Genomic DNA, 6,702 nt, shown 5'->3' with positions numbered 1-6,702 from the left:
TCTTTTCCTTTCCGTAGTTTAGCTTTGCTCTTTCAAAAACATTTGTTCCAATCATCATTATTTCCATCTCCTCGTGATAGTCGTCCACACTCCTAGACCCTTAGTATAGGCTTTTTAATTTTTGATGAGTAATGACTAGGCAAGAACCTCTTCTTCATAATGGCCTTCAACTCTTTCCATGTTAATTGGCAAGTTAATTAAACAGACAATCACTAACATTTCACTTCGGTTACTACTTACTTACTCAGAAATAAAAGAATTACCGATTACTCACCCACTTTTAGACAAAGTTACCAATCCAACACCCATTTAAAATCAATCCATCCAATGGACAAAAAAATCCACGTGGCAGATGGAAATCATACGTGGACATAACAGTGTTAAATATTTTGATAGTATGGACCAAAATCAATTAAAATAAAATATGTTTATCTTTCCAAAATTTTCATAGTTATTTTCCTCAAAGCACTGTTCGATTCTTTGGAACCCCAAATCCATTTCCTCTCCATAACATTACTAAATTCTTCTCTACATTAAATCCAAATCACCCCAAATCAAGAAACCATTGTATATTGAACTCCAATTTGAGAAATTCCCAAATTCATATGAATCTATAAATTTCTTTACATGCCCCACAAATGGCAGACAACCTTATTATTGAAGAAGTGATTTTGAAGACAACATATGAGGACCACAAGGAGGTAATATCCTAAAATGTTTTTGGAAGAACACTTTTAGAACACTTTATTGGACCACAATCACTTTTTTTTTGGGAATATCACGTGTAGTACTGGGATACATTGGGTATTCATTTATATTTACTGCAATACTTTCTCAAAATTTAGCGATTATAACATTTTCTTCGCATATTTCCCTGCCTTCATGCTATCTAATAGTGGGTATCTATTTCTTCCATTATGTCAGTTTTCTTCTATTTTTAGAGCTCTCATTATTACATCTGATAGACTTCAATGTTTTGCCACTTGTTTTCGAGAAAAAAATCACTAAATAATAATTAGAACACATGCTGGCCAGTGTAAAATTAGTGCATAAGATAGACAACTTTCTCATTTCAAAGATTATTGTACATTTATCAAATTTGTTTTTGTCAACTTTACACAGAAAACTTTACAAAATGTTTACATTTTATTAGCGTTACAGTACTACCTTTTCTTTGCAGATAATACATTTGAGGATGGGGAAATGATACGTAATGAATGCCAATTGGCTGACTTAGATAACAAAGTTAATGATGATGATTTTCATTATGATAAGAATGCGAATGAACGGGTTTTGGTTGGATTAAAAGCAGACCATACGGTCGAACTTTTGACTACTGGGGATGAAGAAGTTGGATCAGATGAAGCCATTTGTCCAAGCAAAGAGAAGTTGCACACTGACTATTATTCTAGTGAGGAAAAAGCTTATCATTTCCTTGTTTATGATGTTGAACGAGAGAAGTTCGATCCCTAGTTGGAGGTAGGAAAAGAGTTTAAAAACATTGAAGAGTTCAGGGTAGCAATTAGAAATCACGGTATAGCATCTAGATGTAATTTTAGATTCAAGCCCAATGATGAGTTTAGAGCCCAAGCCATCTGTAAATTAGGTTGTCCATGGAGGATTTGGGCTTCGTGGAACAAGAAAAAAGGTTGTGTGCAAATAAAGTCCAAAAACCTAGAACATACATGTATTAGGGACAGAAAAAATAGGTCAATCATTGCCAAGTACATAGCGAAGCGATAGTTAGATACCTTTAAAGTTGACCCGGGTTGGAAGTCTAATCTTATTATAAAGGTAGTACATGATGATATGAATTTAACAATCAATAAGGTTACGGCATGGAGGGCTAGAAGATATGCAAGAGTACTGATACAGGGATTTGATGAGCAACAGTTTGGATTACTGAGGTCTTTTATTGCTAAAATATTGCGAACCAATCCCGGGTCTACATGCATTGTTGCCATTCATAATTTAAAGTTTCAAGGAGTTTATATATGTTCAGAAGGTTGTAAGAGAGGGTTTTTTGGAGGTTACAGGCAGCTTCTAAGGTTGGATGGATGTTTCTTGAAAGGGACGTTTAGAGGGCAAATGCTTGTTGCGGTGGCATTAGATGTCAATGACTGTATTTACCCAGTAGCATATGCTATAGTTGAGAGGGAGAATGCTACTACCTGGAGGTGGTCCGTTCAGCATTTGGATGAAAATTTGAAGATAATGAATAGCAATGAATGGACATTTATGTTGGATAGGCAAAAGGGTTTACAAAATGTTATAGATGATTTGTATCCCGAAGCAAATCACCGATTTTATGTTAGACACATGTACAACAATTTCTTTAGAACTGATTTTAAGGGTTTAATTCTTAAGGAATACTTAAGAAAGGCCACAAAGTCGACAATAGTGCTCGAATGGATGCTTTGAATGGGTGAGATGGAGAAAGAAAGTAGTACGGTGCATAATTGGTTAAAGAAAATGCACCCAAGCGAATGGAGTAGGGCTTATTTTCAAACAAAGGTTAATTTTCAAACAAAGGTTAAGTGTGACATTCTTTTAAATAATCCATGCGAAGTCTTCAATAATGTTGTATTAGAAGAAAGGGAAAAATTCATATTAATAATGTTGATTGATTTGCATATAAGTTTCATGAAGATGATACAAGCAAGAAGGGACAAGATGAGAAGAGTGGTAGGACCTTTGTGTCCTAAAGTTCAAAAGAAACTTATTTCAAACATTAAGATGGCAGAGCTATATGAGGTGGATTAGTCTGGAGGGGCACAGTCATATGTGAGATGTTCTAGTGGGGTATATGTTGTTGATCTAATGAACAAAACATATGCATGTAGGAGATGAGATTTGACTGGGGTTCATTGTGCTCATGCTGCTGTTATTATAGACAGAAGGGATGAGTCGTGGAATTATGTGCATGTGTGTTACAGAGTGAGTACATATATGAGCTGTCATGAGAAAATTATAAACCCTATCAATGGGAGAAAATTATGGCCTCAAGTAGATGGCCCTCCAATCAGGCCACCAGAATGGTTTGTACCTAAAAGGGGAAGAAAATAGAAGAAGATATCATAACCCATTCGGGGTCCAAGTAAAGTTGAACAAGAAGGGTACCATGGTGATTACTTGTAGTTTATGTGGAGGGATAGGCCACAACAAGAGGTATCATCAAAAGGCCAATGCAACATATGATGTCTGTTTACAGATGTGCTCTACTAATTTTTATCGTACTATCTGATTCAATATGCATTAGATTATATTCTCGTGATAGGATTTGTATTGTGGGGCTATAGATCATACACATGAAGGAAGCTTAAGGGATGTGTGGAGTGAAAGATTAAGGGTAATTACATCTATTGCAATATCATGCTATAAATGAATCTGGCCAAATAAATTTTTCACTACATATATGATGTCATGATACTATTATAGGTAAAACTCATGCCTAGGAGGTAATCGAGGATGCCTCCATTTGAAATGCAACCACCAAAACATAGTTCCAATTTCCTTTTCATGCCAACATCTAGACTATGTCCTCCACTTATTGAGCCAGCCAGTTCAACAATGGAGAAATCTCCACTTAAAGCCATGGTGGAAGACTTGCAAGGGATAGAGAACCAAGAAAAATGAAGGAAGAGGGCAGACATAGCAAAAATAGAAGGATTGTTCAAGGGTTGGTTCCATTTGCGCCTCCAAGAAAAAAATTCAGCAACTCAATAGTATTTTCTTTTTGTTTAATGGATGTAATTTTGGTTAGGAAGACAAGAAACAATGATCTGGTGTAATTTTGGTATTGAAGACAAGACAATGATCCATGTAATCATGATTTGAATTGCTATTTTTGCATATCAATTGAATGAAAATATGCTTCTTGGTTTTTTGTGGGAATGCTTCTTTGAATTGCTATTTCAAAGAGGAATTAATAGGTAAGAATAAAAATAAGAAAGCAGGGAACAATTTCATCTTTTGGCATTATAACGAAATTGTGCAGACGTTAATTTTTCTAGTAATCCAATGTTGAGGCTTCAGTTGATTTAGTAGCTTACACATCCTTTCTTACTTTTACTTCATAAAATGGCCAGTAGAGTATAACACATAATTTGAATTGATATTGATAGAAATCATGTGAAAACATCATAACATCCATATGTATATTCATCTTGATGCTCTTTTTTTTTTTTTTTTTTTTTTTTTTTCTTTTTTTTTTTTTTTTTTTTTTTTTTTCTTTTTTTTTTTTTTTTTTTTTTTTTTTCTTTTTTTTTTTTTTTTTTTTTTTTTTTCTTTTTTTTTTTTTTTTTTTTTTTTTTTCTTTTTTTTTTTTTTTTTTTTTTTTTTTCTTTTTTTTTTTTTTTTTTTTTTTTTTTCTTTTTTTTTTTTTTTTTTTTTTTTTTTCTTTTTTTTTTTTTTTTTTTTTTTTTTTCTTTTTTTTTTTTTTTTTTTTTTTTTTTTTTTTTTTTTTTTTTTTTTAAGTTTACCTTATTAACCTAGTTTGTAGTATAAGAAGAAATAAAGGAATTCACTAGAGTTCTTTAACTTGGAAAAAGCATAATTTAGTCTATCATTAATTTAGATTATTTGACAACACCAACAACAACAAACTAAGTTATTTTCCAATAACAAGGGCTAGCTCTGTTGACATCTTCACCTCAGATTCTTGCTGAAAGGTGATTTTTCTGAGGCAGTGGCTTGGAGAAAGTATAGAAGCGGGCCTATTTAGGACAACGTAGTATCAATTGCATTTTCTAATAGAATTTCCCAAGCCCCTGCTTGGAGGTCTGTAGCTTTGGAAAGTAGTAAGTTGGGATTATATTGGTTTCTTCAGCACACAAGTATGTAGATTACTCTAAAGAAGATCTTGCCTATCAATTAGTGCGTAGGTGTTCAATTATAGAAATGCAACATAAAGACAGAGAATGCAAAATTGTACCAGAGAGGGAAAGCCTTTAACACTAGCGTGGAAGAAAAGCTAGATTACAAACATTAATTACCCTTCAAGTATCTGAGTACATCATTCTTAATAGTAAAAAGAGATGAGCACAAGGTACTAAAACACTACTTATCTCTTCATCACATTCTTTAGCTTCAATGTCATAAGTACCATGTCTAAACTAAAAATTTGAAACCACCTTCCACTACAGGAAGAAGCACAGAATTTGTTGAGTCCTGGACCATGCCAATGCCATTAACAAAACAACTGCTTCTAAGAGAAACCCATAGTATAGCGGTATCTACCACCTATAGATGCTAGATGAACATGGCCAGCCTTCATCCTATGCCTATGCTGTCAAAATTGTAGAGGAATTTAAGGTTTACATGGATTAGGGTATTTCTCAAATTGGAGTTTAATATGCTATTGTTCCTTGATTTGGGACTTATATTGGGATTGGAATGGTTTGGATTTGACGTAGGGAAGAATTGAGTAATGTGATGGAGAGGAAATCAATTTGGGGTTCCAGAGAATCGAACAGTGCTGCGAGGAAAATAGCTATGAAAAATTTGGAAAGAAAAACCTATTTTAATTTAATTGATTTTGGTCCATGCTGTTAAAATATTTAACACTGTTACGTCCACGTATGATTTCCATCTGCCACGTGGGTTTTTTGGTCCATGTGGATGGATGGATTTTAAATGGGTGATGGATGGGTAACTTTGTATAAAAGTGGGCGAGTAATCGATAACTTTTTATTTCTGAGTAAGTAGTAACCGAAGTGAAATGTTAGTGATTGTCTATTTAATTAACTCGTTAATTGGCCTTTCAATATTCATCATCCTAGATGTCACTACTTGAGCCCATCAAGTAATAGCATATTTGATGAACTCATGTACAACAATTTTTACCTTCTTTTCCTCCAAGTAGTTGTGGCAATCAAATATCCATTCAACTTTCTTTTTCCACTCTAAATAAGCTTATGGATCACTCTTTCCGTTAAATGAAGAAATTGTCATTTTAATGTTGCCCACACTACTGTCAACTTCATCTCTAGTAAATTATCTACTCCTCTCATGCCTAACTCCTTTATCCCTTACTCTTCCAAACTCGATATCCACTATAGCATCCTTATTTATTCCACTGCCCGCATCATAATCACTATGATTCTCTACCCTAAGCTCTTGCCTACCTTGCATTGGGAACTTCCCTACGTAAATTGGCAAGCAATGGGTCTTGCCTTCCCATCCACGACTCCTACCTATCTAACCTATCCTTCACATCTTCAAACAACCTCTCAAATCGTCGTATCATCTTTTCCAATATGTTGCTTGATTGTTGTTCCTGCTTGATGTTAAATCGTCTAGTTCTGACATCCCACATGTATCATAAGTCTTGTGATCAAGGGGTCAACATATTGTCGACGATTATGTTGGTTACTTAGTTCAATATCTCTAAATCGAACTCAAAGCTTTGATTTATTAGCTTTCTTGGGTTGTGATTTAATCTCGTGTGGGTTCTGTAGTTGTTACTGCTACGTGGGTTCGCATAAGTGATATTAGAGCTTGGGTCCCAAAAACCAAAGTTATATCCTTTTCCTTTTGTGTTAGAGTCTTTTGTTTCTTTCCTTTTATTATTTGCGTTCTTCATTTTTTTTTTCGTTTTTTGTCTTTCCCGAGTCATTAATCCATAAAAGTAGCAAGAAAATTTCAAAAGTCATTTGTACTCGTCCAAATCATTTTCGTTTCATTCTACGATATCGTAGTTGA

This window comes from Olea europaea, chromosome 1 (assembly GCF_002742605.1).
Source record: "Olea europaea var. sylvestris chromosome 1, O_europaea_v1, whole genome shotgun sequence".
NCBI lineage: Eukaryota > Viridiplantae > Streptophyta > Magnoliopsida > Lamiales > Oleaceae > Olea > Olea europaea.
The sequence above is the reverse complement of the archived record's forward strand: the minus strand, read 5'-3'. Positions refer to the sequence as shown.